Here is a 12,406-nt window from a genome sequence, read left to right as displayed (position 1 = left end):
TAATCGAACATGGGGAATACATATGCATATTAATCATGCGCACATAACATATGATGGAGGACTCGTAGGGACACAGAACATGGCAAAATTTACTTTTCCACAAATGGACAGATGAAACGGTGAGGATCAGGCCGCATGCCCAGCCGGGACTGAACCCAGGCCATTCGAGAGGAACGGGGAGCCCAACCTGCTCGGAACAGGAGGAACTGGAGGTCCAGATCGCGGAAGCGATCCGCTTCAGTCAGTGGGACCGTGGACTCTGATCACTCTGGAAAAGACCATTGAGGGCCTGGGGAGAAATGTACTTCTCAGCTGCTGTCACAGGCTCCTGCTGAGGGGAGTCGCTTGGCCGGGTTTCTTCGCTTAGATGAATAGCTACTGCCACTGTTGCTGGTTTTGAATGGTATCTTGCACATGTGTGGGATTGCCGGGTGGGGTTCGGGTGGCTGCTCATTAGGGACTACCAACCTCCTACTAGAGTGGGAGCTGACTGGGGGGGGGGATGTTTCAACTGTTTGCCAGGGGGTTGGGATCCATTGGCATGGTTGGCCTTGGGTCCTCTGTTCTGGGCCCGAGGCTGCCCATGTCGCGACAGGTACTTCAGAGTTCTATGAGGTATAGGTGGGGGGGGTGCAGGGTGTAGGGGGGGGGGGGAGGGTGGAAAAGTTGGGGCGGGGTTGGGTAAAGGCGGGCGGGGGTTGTTGTTGCGGGGGGGCTGGGGGTAGGTGGGGGGGACTGCACGTGAGTGTTTCTGATATATTGATGTCGGTGCTGGGTGCGTGGGTGTGGCGCGAGGGGCCTACTTGGCTAGTCCCACTTGATTATGGTTGAAGCGCCTCCAGGGCTCCCCAGTGAGTCCATGCGGGTGGTCACCTGGAATGTCAGGGGGATGCTCGACAAGATCAAACGAGGGACGATTTTGCGATGGGGGAAGAGGGAAGCTGCTGATGTGTTATTATTGCAAGAAACGCACATGATGGGTACAAAAGTGCTTAGCTTACAGAGGTTTGGCTACCAACAAGTCTTTCATGCCGGGTTTGCTAGGGGTCCCAGAGGGGTTGCTGTCTTGGTGCATCGCCGGTTGGCCTACGTTCACGAACGACAATGGGCGGATCCACAGGGTCGATACATTTTCATCAAAGGTGTGGTGGGTACTGAACCAGTGGTCTTTGGTAGTGTCTACGCCCCTCCCCCCCTGCAGTGGTCTTTGTCTGAGAAGCTGTTTGCGGTATGGGAGGACATCCCAGAGTCCATGGCAGTGTTGGGGGGCGATTGGAACGAAGTGATGGATGTATGTATGGACTGTCAGCGACTACAGGGGATGCAAACGGCTACCCCCCCTACCCGGTTGAATGCGATGGTGGAGGGGATGGGCTGGGTGATTGTGTGGCGACATATGCATCCCAAGGTGCGAGAGTACACGTATGTTTCTGCGGTGAATGGCTCCTTCTCGAGACTGGACTATGTGTTTGTGCCCAGTGTGTACCTGAATAGAGTGCAGGAGGCGGGGATTTTGCCGAGAGCGTTGTCTGACCACTCCCCAGTGGTGGTCAAAGTCGACCTGCTTAAGAAACGGCAACCGTTCCGGTGGAGGATGTCCTCGTGGCACCTTCAGCAGCCCGACTACCCCCGGCATCTACGGGGGGGCGATTGCCCATTACTGGCAGGAAAACCTGGTGAATGACGTAGACACTGTAGTTGTTGCGATGAAGCCCACCATAAGGGGCGTAGACATTGCATGGTGCGCGGCGGCCCGTCGACGACGCCGGGAGGCTATCACTGAGGCAGCCTCGCGCGTGGAATCCTTGGAACTGCGGTGCCGGGGAGGGGGAGACGAGACTGTAGTGAGGTTGCTTCTGCAGGCGCAACAGTCCTATGCATCTGTGCTACTCGATGAGGCTAGGCAAGCATGGCTGGCCACGCGGAGTAGAGTATATCAGTGGGGGGATAAGTCCTGCACGATGCCCCATAGGTTGTGTCAACGTACGTTCCAGCCGATTACGCTTCCGGGCCTCACTACTGAGGACGGAGTGGCGATTACCGACCCGGTTGAACTGGCAGCGAGTTTCGCCCGCTACTTTACGGCGCAATATGCTCCGCAGGATAGTCTATCGGTGGGTGAAGTCGCTAAATTTATCGATGACTTACCGCCAAGGGCGGTCTCGGACGAGACCAAAACAGCACTGGACCTTCCCCTTACAGCAGAGGAGTTAGGAGACGCACTGGGACAGCTTAACACCAGGAAGGCACCTGGGCCAAGTGGCTTCCCGAGTGAATTTTATAGGAAATTCCAGCTCCAATTGGGGTCCCACTACCGGAATGCATTAGAAGCTGCGCGAACACGGGGTAGGTTGCCACCTGACTGGCGCCATGCAGAAGTTGTAGTCTTTCAAAAGCCGGGCAGACCCCCGGACAGACATGACTCTTATCGCCCGATATCTCTGCTCAACATAGAGGCGAAAATACTGGCTTTGGCGAACCGGCTACTCCCATATGTGACGGATTTGGTCCACCCCGACCAGGCCGGCTTCATGCCACATAGGGCGACGCGGCACAACATCCGACGGGCGCAGGCGGCGGTCGATGCCATGGGAGCCACGGGGAGGCAGGCAGCTCTGCTGCTGGCGGACATTGATAGGGCTTTTGACTCAGTTATTTGGATGTATCTATTTGCGCTCCTGCCCGGTCTCAATTTGGGCCCGGTGTTTATTTCTTACATCAAATTACTATATACGGATATCACCGCTTCGGTGCGGGTCTCCGGAGCGGTCTCGAGAGAGTTTCCTATTGGCCGGGGGACCCGACAGGGGTGTCCGCTCTCCCCATACTTATTTGCACTAGCTATGGAGCCTCTGGCCTCTTGGGTGCGCATTGACGCACAGATGCGGGGCTTCGAGAGGAGTGGAAACCTCACTGATAGAATTGCATTATATGCAGATGACGTCCTCTTCTTTCTCACTGATTTACGCAGATCGGGGCCCGAGTCTTGGAAATTATGGGTGTGTTTGGGGAGGTGTCGGGCCTCTATCTGAACCCACGCAAGTCCACTCTGTGGGTGCTGGGTGGCGGGACAGCAGCGGACCCCTGGGCATCAGCGTTGCATGTAGCGGCCGGGGGTTTGAAGTATCTGGGGGTGTTCCTCACCGAATCTGTGGATATTGCTTGGGAGCGGAACATAGTGCCAGTCTGGGAGAGGGTCCAGACGGATGTGAAGACGTGGTCCCGGATGCCCCTGACTATCTCCGGTAGGTCCGCGATCTTCAAAATGGTTGCGCTCCCGCGCCTTTTATACCAGCTGCAGAGCTACCCACATTCGATTAACCCTCAGTGGTTTCGGCAGGTCAACTCCGTTTTGGGCCGTTTCCTGTGGGCTGGGGGTGTGGCCAGGGTGGCGTTGCGGACATGCTTCCTGTCCACGTACTGTGGTGGTTTGGCCACTTCGGACCTATTATCTTATTATCAGGCCTCCCAGCTACTGGTACTCCATGAATGGTGGTATGGAGACAGGGGAGACCCAGCATATGCCCTAGAGCGCTTACTGATGGGGGATAACACCCTTCATACGATCCTGTACTCGGCTAGGCTGAAGCGGACATTGCCATGTGCCACGCGAGTGGTCTTTGTTGTATGGAGACAGGCACTGCGTCGCATGGGCTGGTGGGGTAGACTAACGGCGGAAACTCCATTGTGGAAAAACGGGCGGCTACCCGCGCTGGCCTCATTGGCGGGATTTGATGGCTGGGACGCAATTGGGATCTCGTCGTTGGGTCATGTACTGACCGGGGTCACCCTCAAATCGTTCCAGGAGCTCTGCACTGAGTTCCACATGCCCAAGACCCAATTCTTTCGCTACCTTCAATTTCGCCATGCATTAGCACCTAGCCTTGCTAATCTGGAGTCACTCCCCGAATTAAGCCCAGTTGAAGCGAAGGTATTCATGGGAGACCTCGGAGATAAGAAGGTGTCCCGAATCTATCAAACACTAGTTACTCACTGTTCAACCACCCTACTCCCACTTAAGGAGGCCTGGGAGGAGGATGTTGGTCCCCTAGATGAGGATGATTGGAGGGAAGCCCTGGAGTCCCCGCGCGGGGCTGCCATAGCCATACGACTTAGGCTAATTCAATTCAGGTACTTACACAGGGCATACTATACCCGAGAGCGGCTGTGGAAGGCGGGACTAATTGGGATTCCGGAGTGTCTGCGCTGTGGGGCTGCGACAGGTACGCTGCTGCACACTGTGTGGTCATGTGCTGGGCTGGTCAGATTCTGGAGGGGTGTTTGGAGTTGCTTGTCGGAGGTATTGGGATGGGACCTTCCCCGCACCCCTCGATTAGGGTTGCTCCATGTACTGGAGGGTGTAGGTGGAAATATATATAAACGTCATCTATTGTTGTTGGGGCTTGTGGTTGCCAAAAGAGACCTGGCCCGAGCGTGGAAGGGAGAGTGAGCCTCCCCCCCTGTGTGCATGGAAGGCTGGACTAGACTACTTTATGGGACTAGAACGCCCGGTATTTGAAGCGAGAGGATGCCCCCGGAAGCATTTTAAGATCTGGAAGCGGTGGGCGGAGTATAGGGGGTTGCTACTGGACCCCCCAGTGGAACAAGAGGAGGAAATGCTAGTAGAAGATGCTGTACAGGCCTAAGAAGTGCGTCATACCTAGCACACTACGACCAAGTACTGATTGTTTTGTATACTCACGTGCATGGGGTTAGGGAGGGATAAGGGGTGGGTAGAAGGGTAGTTGGGTGGTTGGGGTTGGTGGGTGGAGGGGGGAGGGGGGTTCGTGTTATGCATCTTTTTATTGAATGGAACTTGCGCTAATGATAAAAACATGTCATGATGCTTGGTGGTGATCTCCTGACTGTGGGGAGCCACGTATTTCATATTGCTTAACTACTCAATAAAATTTGTTATGAAAAAAAAACAAGTGCAGAAAAAAGAAGCAAAAATCAAGGACAAAGTGTTTCTATGGTGGGTGATGAAAAAGAGGGAATTGAAAGCATTATGAAGCATCCTTTTCAGATTCAAGCTCACCTATATATTAGTATAACGGGAAATGACTTCACATGATTATTAGAGACCTAGACTCTTTATTCAATCCCTCAGCTAGCAGTCCCAATCCTCAGTCTAAGTAAAAAAAAGCTACTGTTATAATCAGAGAAAGACCAGCACTGGGCCAGGCATTATGTCTGCCTCAGGGTGCTGTGTGGCTACTGCAGTTCAGTTGGTGTGGAGGGACTGTGGAGCTCTAGTCATGTGCAGTACAGCCGTGTATGATGCACATTAGCAGTGTTGCTTACTGTCCCAAAGCCTAGCCTCGGGCTGCTGCTGTCCCCCCTTCCAGCCTCTACATGCCTGTGCTTCCCACTGTGGCTGCAGGCTCCTAGCTCAACCTAGTATTGGTACTGGGGAAACATCCTTTACAACGCAACTGTTACAACGCACTACCATTATGACGCAACCATTACAACGCAAGTCATTACAACGATTTGCGCTGGGGGGCGCTCTAGGATAGGGAATAGTTTTAATTTACTATCCGACACCTTCCCTACCAACGGGGACTGGAGTTGGAATAGTAAATTAAACTATTCACTATCCAGCGCCCCCCAACGCAAGTCGTTGTAACGACTTGCGTTGTAAAACTTGCGTCGTAAAGGCATGCATTGTAATAGCATGCGTTGTAACGACATACATCCTTGGTGCTGCCTGGCGATTGACTAGACCCTGAACATGAGGACCAGAACGCGTCAAAACCAAAGGTCAGAGCCCAGAGATGAACAGATAGACAGTACGTATATTAATGAGATGAAGGATTTTTATTTTTATTTGGAGGGATTCATACATACATGCACAAAAGTACACATTGAAAAAGAGAAAGGCAGAGATAAAAAATAACAAACATACATATCAACAAATAGGTAGAAAGAGATACAATGTTCAATGGACATGAATCATCATTTCACTATGTCTTGCTACCTGCTTCATCAACTCTTTTTATAGCTGAATCAATTTCATACATATAATTTAACACATTCCACCATTTCTCAACACCATTTCTCTTACACCTTAAGGCTCACCTGTTTACCAAGGCCTTTGACTAAACATTTTTTAGCTTCCCTTGCTTCCTAGGCCCAGATCTTTTCAGTTTTAGCGCCAAGAAACCGCTGGTGTATGTGCGCTGTATAAGTATTTTTAAACTCAAACTCAAACTCAAACTCTATATATTTGATCCTTTCCAAAGTGATTCACAATCTTGATACTGGTATAGCATTACATACAAAGTGTTAGACCTGGCATCCGTGGAGTTGTATCCCCTGTCTTTTTTACCTTCTGACCTCCTGTTTTCCTGACTTTATGTTGGCCTTAGGGTTCTGGACACTTTGCCACTGCTAACCAGCGCTAAACTGCACATGCTCTGTACTCAAAACATGATCCCTCCTACTCTTGTGGGTCTTTGGTGACAGGCTGTGGCACAGCGAGCTGGTGATGCCTCTGGGCAGCACCTGATCTACTGGAAGAAGGTTCTCCTGTATAGCAAGCCTAAGGCTCCTGAGCCTGGTGCAACACTTGTGTTGGTGGTACCCAAGTGCTTCAAGGCCTTCCTTCTGGGCCTGGCTCATGATGTTCCACTGGCAGGTCATTTGGGGCAAGGCATGACCTTTGGCAGAATAGTCACCCACTTTTATTGGCCTCAAATGAGGTAGGCCTCAGATGCATTTTGTAGGTTGTGTCCTACCTGCCAGGCAAGTGGCAAGTAATGGGGGAATGCAGGCCCCCCATGCAACCTTTCCCAGTCATTAGCACTCCTTTTGAGCTGGTTGGCATCAACATTGTGGGGCTTCTGGATCCCAAGACAGACATGGGAAACAGATTTGTTCAGGTCTCGGTGGACCATATCACCAAGTACCCGGAAGCTATCCCTCTAAAGACAGTGACTGTGCCCGTAGTGGCCAGGGCACTTACGGGGATCTATACCCATGTGGGTTTCCCCAAGGAGATGGCTGGGGTCCGAACGTCATGTCCAACTACATGAAGTATTAAAGTATTAGTTGTTCCCTGGGTTGCTATATAAAAGACACAGACGTGTTTTATGTCCTCACAAACTGCTGTCAATCACACATTCATTCTCAATACCCTATGTATGTATTGTGTATTGTATCCCCTTCAGTAGTAAAACCACAAGGCATTAATGATTTAGTTTGAAACAGAAAGTTAAAAATTCACAAGTCTTTTATTCTAAAAAGGAAAAATCCATGTATAAAAAAAGAATCAATTCTTAATACAGTGCCTAGTGCAAAAGCATTTTATATTCTTAGAGCACACAGTTATAACACATTTAAAAAAACATATATCACAAAATCAATCCCAAAAAATTTTTCTCTTAAAAACAATATTTATTTAAGGGTGTCGACGCGTTTCGGTGGATTAGGCTCTAGGCCCCACCTTCCTCAGGACAATTATTGTAACGTGAATCTGTAAATAGAGGAATCCACAATGAGAAAACATCCTCAGGTGCAATTATAAATTGATCATACACATATAAAATTTCGCATTTTCCTAACAATTCTCATCTATTTCATTATTAGCCACATGTGGTTATACTACAGATATCCTTAGAGTGTGTTTTTGAGCCCTCCCTTCATCTTCTCAGTTTCATACTGGCACTCGCATGCTCATCATGCAGTCAGGCTGCTCAGATCTACTTGTATCCATGGATTACTTAGGATACATTTTTATTTTGATTTAAGATCTTATTGTTACACATGATTTTGTGTCAGCATTTTACATCTGTGCTAATGATTTTGTCTTTTAATACTTATCTCGAGTGCCCTTGTAGAGAAAATACCAGTCTATTCTCATTATGGTGCACATAACGGGTAAAAATTAATTATACGCAAAATTTAAATGATTGTGGATATAAATCAGGAAGGACAACATAACTTGAGTAACTGCAAGGCAGAAATAATATTAGCTTTATAAATGTCAACAAATTGCAATATAAATACACACGGAGTTGAAAAAATACTAAGGCAAATAAACATTCAAAGATGGCCGCCATACTTAATCTTAAATTAACGGGACCATGACCCTGAGTAAAGTGGGAACCGGAAGTATAAAATAAACGCTACGACCGGTAGTCTCATTTCATCCGTATTGAGACCGGTGGAAGCACGACCAAGAACCGTCACAAGGTAAGACGTAGTTAGATTGGGACTAAACAAAGTCCTATTTGTTAAAGGACGCTTACTCGCACAAGGGAATTCCTGTTTGCTCGTAGTCCACTGTAGAAGTGGGCGGTAATGCGCTAATCTCGTGTAAATGTAATCCGAGCGAGCACCGTAAGACGGGCATACTGGAGAAATTTAGCCAATAATAACCCGTATACATATAAAAAAAAGGGGGAATCTGTTGTAAAGGGATGTGTACTTAAACGATACTGATTTTAAATAACAACCTATAAGACTGCACCGCTAAATGAGCACGCGTTCTTTATATTGGCCCTGCGCTAGGCTCGAGCATGTCCTGTTTAAAAGCTCAAACAAAGCTTCATCAGTGTATGCGTGGCAATGCCCATGCATATGAGATGCACTAATAAACAGAATAATGTAAAATGCGCACATACGAAATAATTAGGGGTGGAAAAAAGGTACTAAATGTAAAAAATGATTGCCACAGGGTATCGTGCTGAGGATTAAGAAAAGAATCCCGCCTAAGGAGCTGAATTGAAAAACGAAGGTGCGATCTGATATATACTGAAAGGTGAGAAAACTAGTAGGGGCAATCACCAAAGGCACTTTAGTAACAAGGCATCCGTTTATTCATAGTTCGACCTTTTGCTTTTTTTTTTTGCGACTGGTAACAGAAACATCAATTACTCCACCTATGAGGGGACCTAGTGAATGAATCTACTCTCAACATGAGAAACTAATATCTCGACATATGCAAGTCATAGCCAAATAGGTGAGTCAGATTAAAGAAAGGGAATATCGGCACTAATGGGGGAACAAAGTAGGAAAGGAATGACTCACTGATAATACGTTCTCATTCCTTCCCAGGAACTCTTCCACATAATAATATAAGAAGGGAAGAACAGCACACCGGTCTAGGACTAAGTATCATGAAAATACAGGTGTGTGTGAATTAAAATGTTTCTAACTAGGGACACGGTCTGATCATATATAGGCCTCCACTGTTGAACAATGATATTGATCTCTTATAGGTTGCAATTGAATAAATCGACCTTTAATCAACCAAGATGAGATCTGATGATCGCTGTATCTACACTATCTGTTAGGATACCGCTGATAGACAACGCAGGTACAAATAAACCCAATGTATCTTTTTAAGACTCAAGAGATTAAAGATGAATAATCTGAGGTGTGCACCATAATGAGAATAGACTGGTATTTTCTCTACAAGGGCACTCGAGATAAGTATTAAAAGACAAAATCATTAGCACAGATGTAAAATGCTGACACAAAATCATGTGTAACAATAAGATCTTAAATCAAAATAAAAATGTATCCTAAGTAATCCATGGATACAAGTAGATCTGAGCAGCCTGACTGCATGATGAGCATGCGAGTGCCAGTATGAAACTGAGAAGATGAAGGGAGGGCTCAAAAACACACTCTAAGGATATCTGTAGTATAACCACATGTGGCTAATAATGAAATAGATGAGAATTGTTAGGAAAATGTGAATTTTTATATGTGTATGATCAATTTATAATTGCACCTGAGGATGTTTTCTCATTGTGGATTCCTCTATTTACAGATTCACGTTACAATAATTGTCCTGAGGAAGGTGGGGCCTAGAGCCTAATCCACCGAAACGCGTCAACACCCTTAAATATTGTTTTTAAGAGAAATTTCTTTTTTTTGATTGATTTTGTGATATATGTTTTTTTAAATGTGTTATAACTGTGTGCTCTAAGAATATAAAATGCTTTTGCACTAGGCACTGTATTAAGAATTGATTCTTTTTTTATACATGGATTTTTCCTTTTTAGAATAAAAGACTTGTGAATTTTTAACTTTCTGTTTCAAACTAAATCATTAATGCCTTGTGGTTTTACTACTGAAGGGGATACAATACACAATACATACATAGGGTATTGAGAATGAATGTGTGATTGACAGCAGTTTGTGAGGACATAAAACACGTCTGTGTCTTTTATATAGCAACCCAGGGAACAACTAATACTTTAATACTTGACTCTACCCAGTTCCTTTGGGCCCAGAGGGTACTCTCTTTCACTTTTGATTTGTATTGGTCCAACTACATGAAGGCCATATGGAAGGAGTGTGGGGTGATCTATAAGTTTACCACTCCTTACCATAACCGAACCAATGGGCTCGTTGAAAGATTCAATCATACCCTACCTCAAGGGCATGATTATGGGTCTACCTGACCCATAAGGCATAATTGGGATGGGACGTCCTCCTGCCATGTCTCCTTGTCGCCTACAGGGAGGTTCCACAGAAGGGAGTTAGCTTCTTCCCTTTGGAACATCTATATGGACACCCTGTGAGAGGACCTCTCAGTTTGGTTAGAGAGCTCTCAAGAAGCCACCCCAGGTTGTAGTTAGCTACATGCTGGCATTCCACAACCGGACATCCCGCTTCTGGAAGATCACACAGGAGAACCTGGAGGCTAGCCAGCAGGACCTGAAACTATGGTACAACCAAAATACCACTCTGGTTGAGTTTCAGCCTGGTCGTAAAGTGTGGATAAAGCCAGTGGAGCCCCGGGCCCTGGAAGACTGTTGGTCTGGGCCTTATGAGGTGAAGGAGTGCATGAGAGTCCAAGGAACCCTTTGAGGGTCCTACATGTGAACGGCCTCAAGCCCCACTTTGAGATGTCTGAGATGACCGTGCTTCTGGTCACTGATGATGGGGTGGAAGAGGAGAGTGAACCTCTCCCTGACCTTCTATCTTCCAAGGAGCAGGATGGGTCAGTGGAGGGTGCCAACTTCTCCCCTACACTGACCCCAGATCAATAGAGAGACAGCCACCAGTTGCTGGGGCAGTTTGCCCTTTTGTTCTCCCTTACCTCAGGACTCACTCCATCATATACCCCTGATATTGATACTGGGGACAGCACACCTGTAAAGGACAACATTTACAGGTTGCCTGATAGGAGGTCTCCAAGATGCTAACATTACGGGTTGTTGAGCCCCCAAGCAGCCCAAGGTCCAACCCAATGGTGTTGGTTCCCAAGGCTGCCACTCCAAGTGTCACACCTGAACTTAGGTTCTATGTGGACTACCGTGGGCTCAGGGCAGTCACCAGGATTAATACGCACCCCATCTCCAGAGCGGATGAGCTCACTGATCGGCTTGGAGCTGGCAAGTTCCTCAGCAGGTTTGACTTAACGCATGGGTCCTGGCAGATTGCCTTGACCAATGGCACTAAAGAGAGGTTTGAGTTCTCAACACCGGAAGGGTCCTTCGTGTTCAGGGCCATGCCTTTTGGTTGGAAGAATGCCCCTGTTACCTTCCAGAGGCTTGTCAATCAGGTCTGGCTGGGCTCCAGAACTTCAGTGGCGCCTATCTGGATGACACTGCAGTCTTCAGCTGTAGCTGGGAGTGCCACTTGAACCTCCTCCAGGAAGTGCTTTGGGCTCTGCAGAGCACAGGCCTGACCATCAAGGTCAGTAAGTGCCAGATAGGGCAGTGTTCTGTGGTTTACTTGGGATACCAAGTAGGGGGTGGCAAGGTGCAGCCCTTGCAGCTCACAATTGACACCATTCTGAACTGGGAACAGCCCGAGCCCCAGACAGAAGTGAGGGCCTTCTTAGGCCTCACAGGATATTACGGGGGACTCATCAAGGGGTACGGCATCATTGTTGCCCCCTTGACAGAGCTGACTGCCAAGAAGCAGCCACGTCAGGAGATCTGGGCATGGGTGTGAAAGAAAGCTTTTGATGCCCTGAAGGAAGCCATATGCTCTGCACCAATGCTCAAGGCCCCCGATTTCTCCCAAGAGTCTGTTGTGCACATGGACACCTCAGAGCAAGGCATAGGGTCTGTGCTCTCACAGCTAAATGGAGAAGGCCTGGCTCAGCCTGTAGCCTTCGTCAGTAGGAAGCTACTTCCCAGGAAACAGGTGGAGCACCATTGCTGTGGTCTGAGCACTGAAGAAGCTAAGGCCATACCTATTGGGCACTCACTTCCACGTTCAGACAGATCACAGACCCCTCAGATGATTAATGCAGATGAGGGGTGAGAATCCCAAACTGTTGAGGTGGTCCATCTCCCTACAGACTATGACAATGGTGGTGGTCTCTCCAGGTTCTCCACCTTAGTGAAGAGAACGCTAAAGGGTTAAGTATCTCTCCCTGCCTTCAGCTGGAGGAAACACATGTTAGATCTGGCATCTTTGGTGTGGTTTCCCCTGA

The 12,406-nt window shown here is 48.0% G+C and overlaps 1 long non-coding RNA gene across 1 annotated transcript; it reads left to right on the top strand.

Moving 5' to 3' along the window:
• Positions 1 to 8,864: 8,864 nt before the first annotated feature.
• LOC144754032 (uncharacterized) lies at positions 8,865 to 9,808 on the top strand. The gene is made up of 3 exons (XR_013594629.1): positions 8,865 to 8,965; positions 9,061 to 9,134; positions 9,225 to 9,808. It is a non-coding gene; the product is annotated as an uncharacterized LOC144754032 (long non-coding RNA).
• The last annotated feature ends 2,598 nt before the right edge of the window (positions 9,809 to 12,406 follow it).

Source organism: Lissotriton helveticus, chromosome 5_1 (genome assembly GCF_964261635.1).
Source record: "Lissotriton helveticus chromosome 5_1, aLisHel1.1, whole genome shotgun sequence".
NCBI lineage: Eukaryota > Metazoa > Chordata > Amphibia > Caudata > Salamandridae > Lissotriton > Lissotriton helveticus.
The sequence above is the reverse complement of the archived record's forward strand: the minus strand, read 5'-3'. Positions and strand labels throughout refer to the sequence as shown.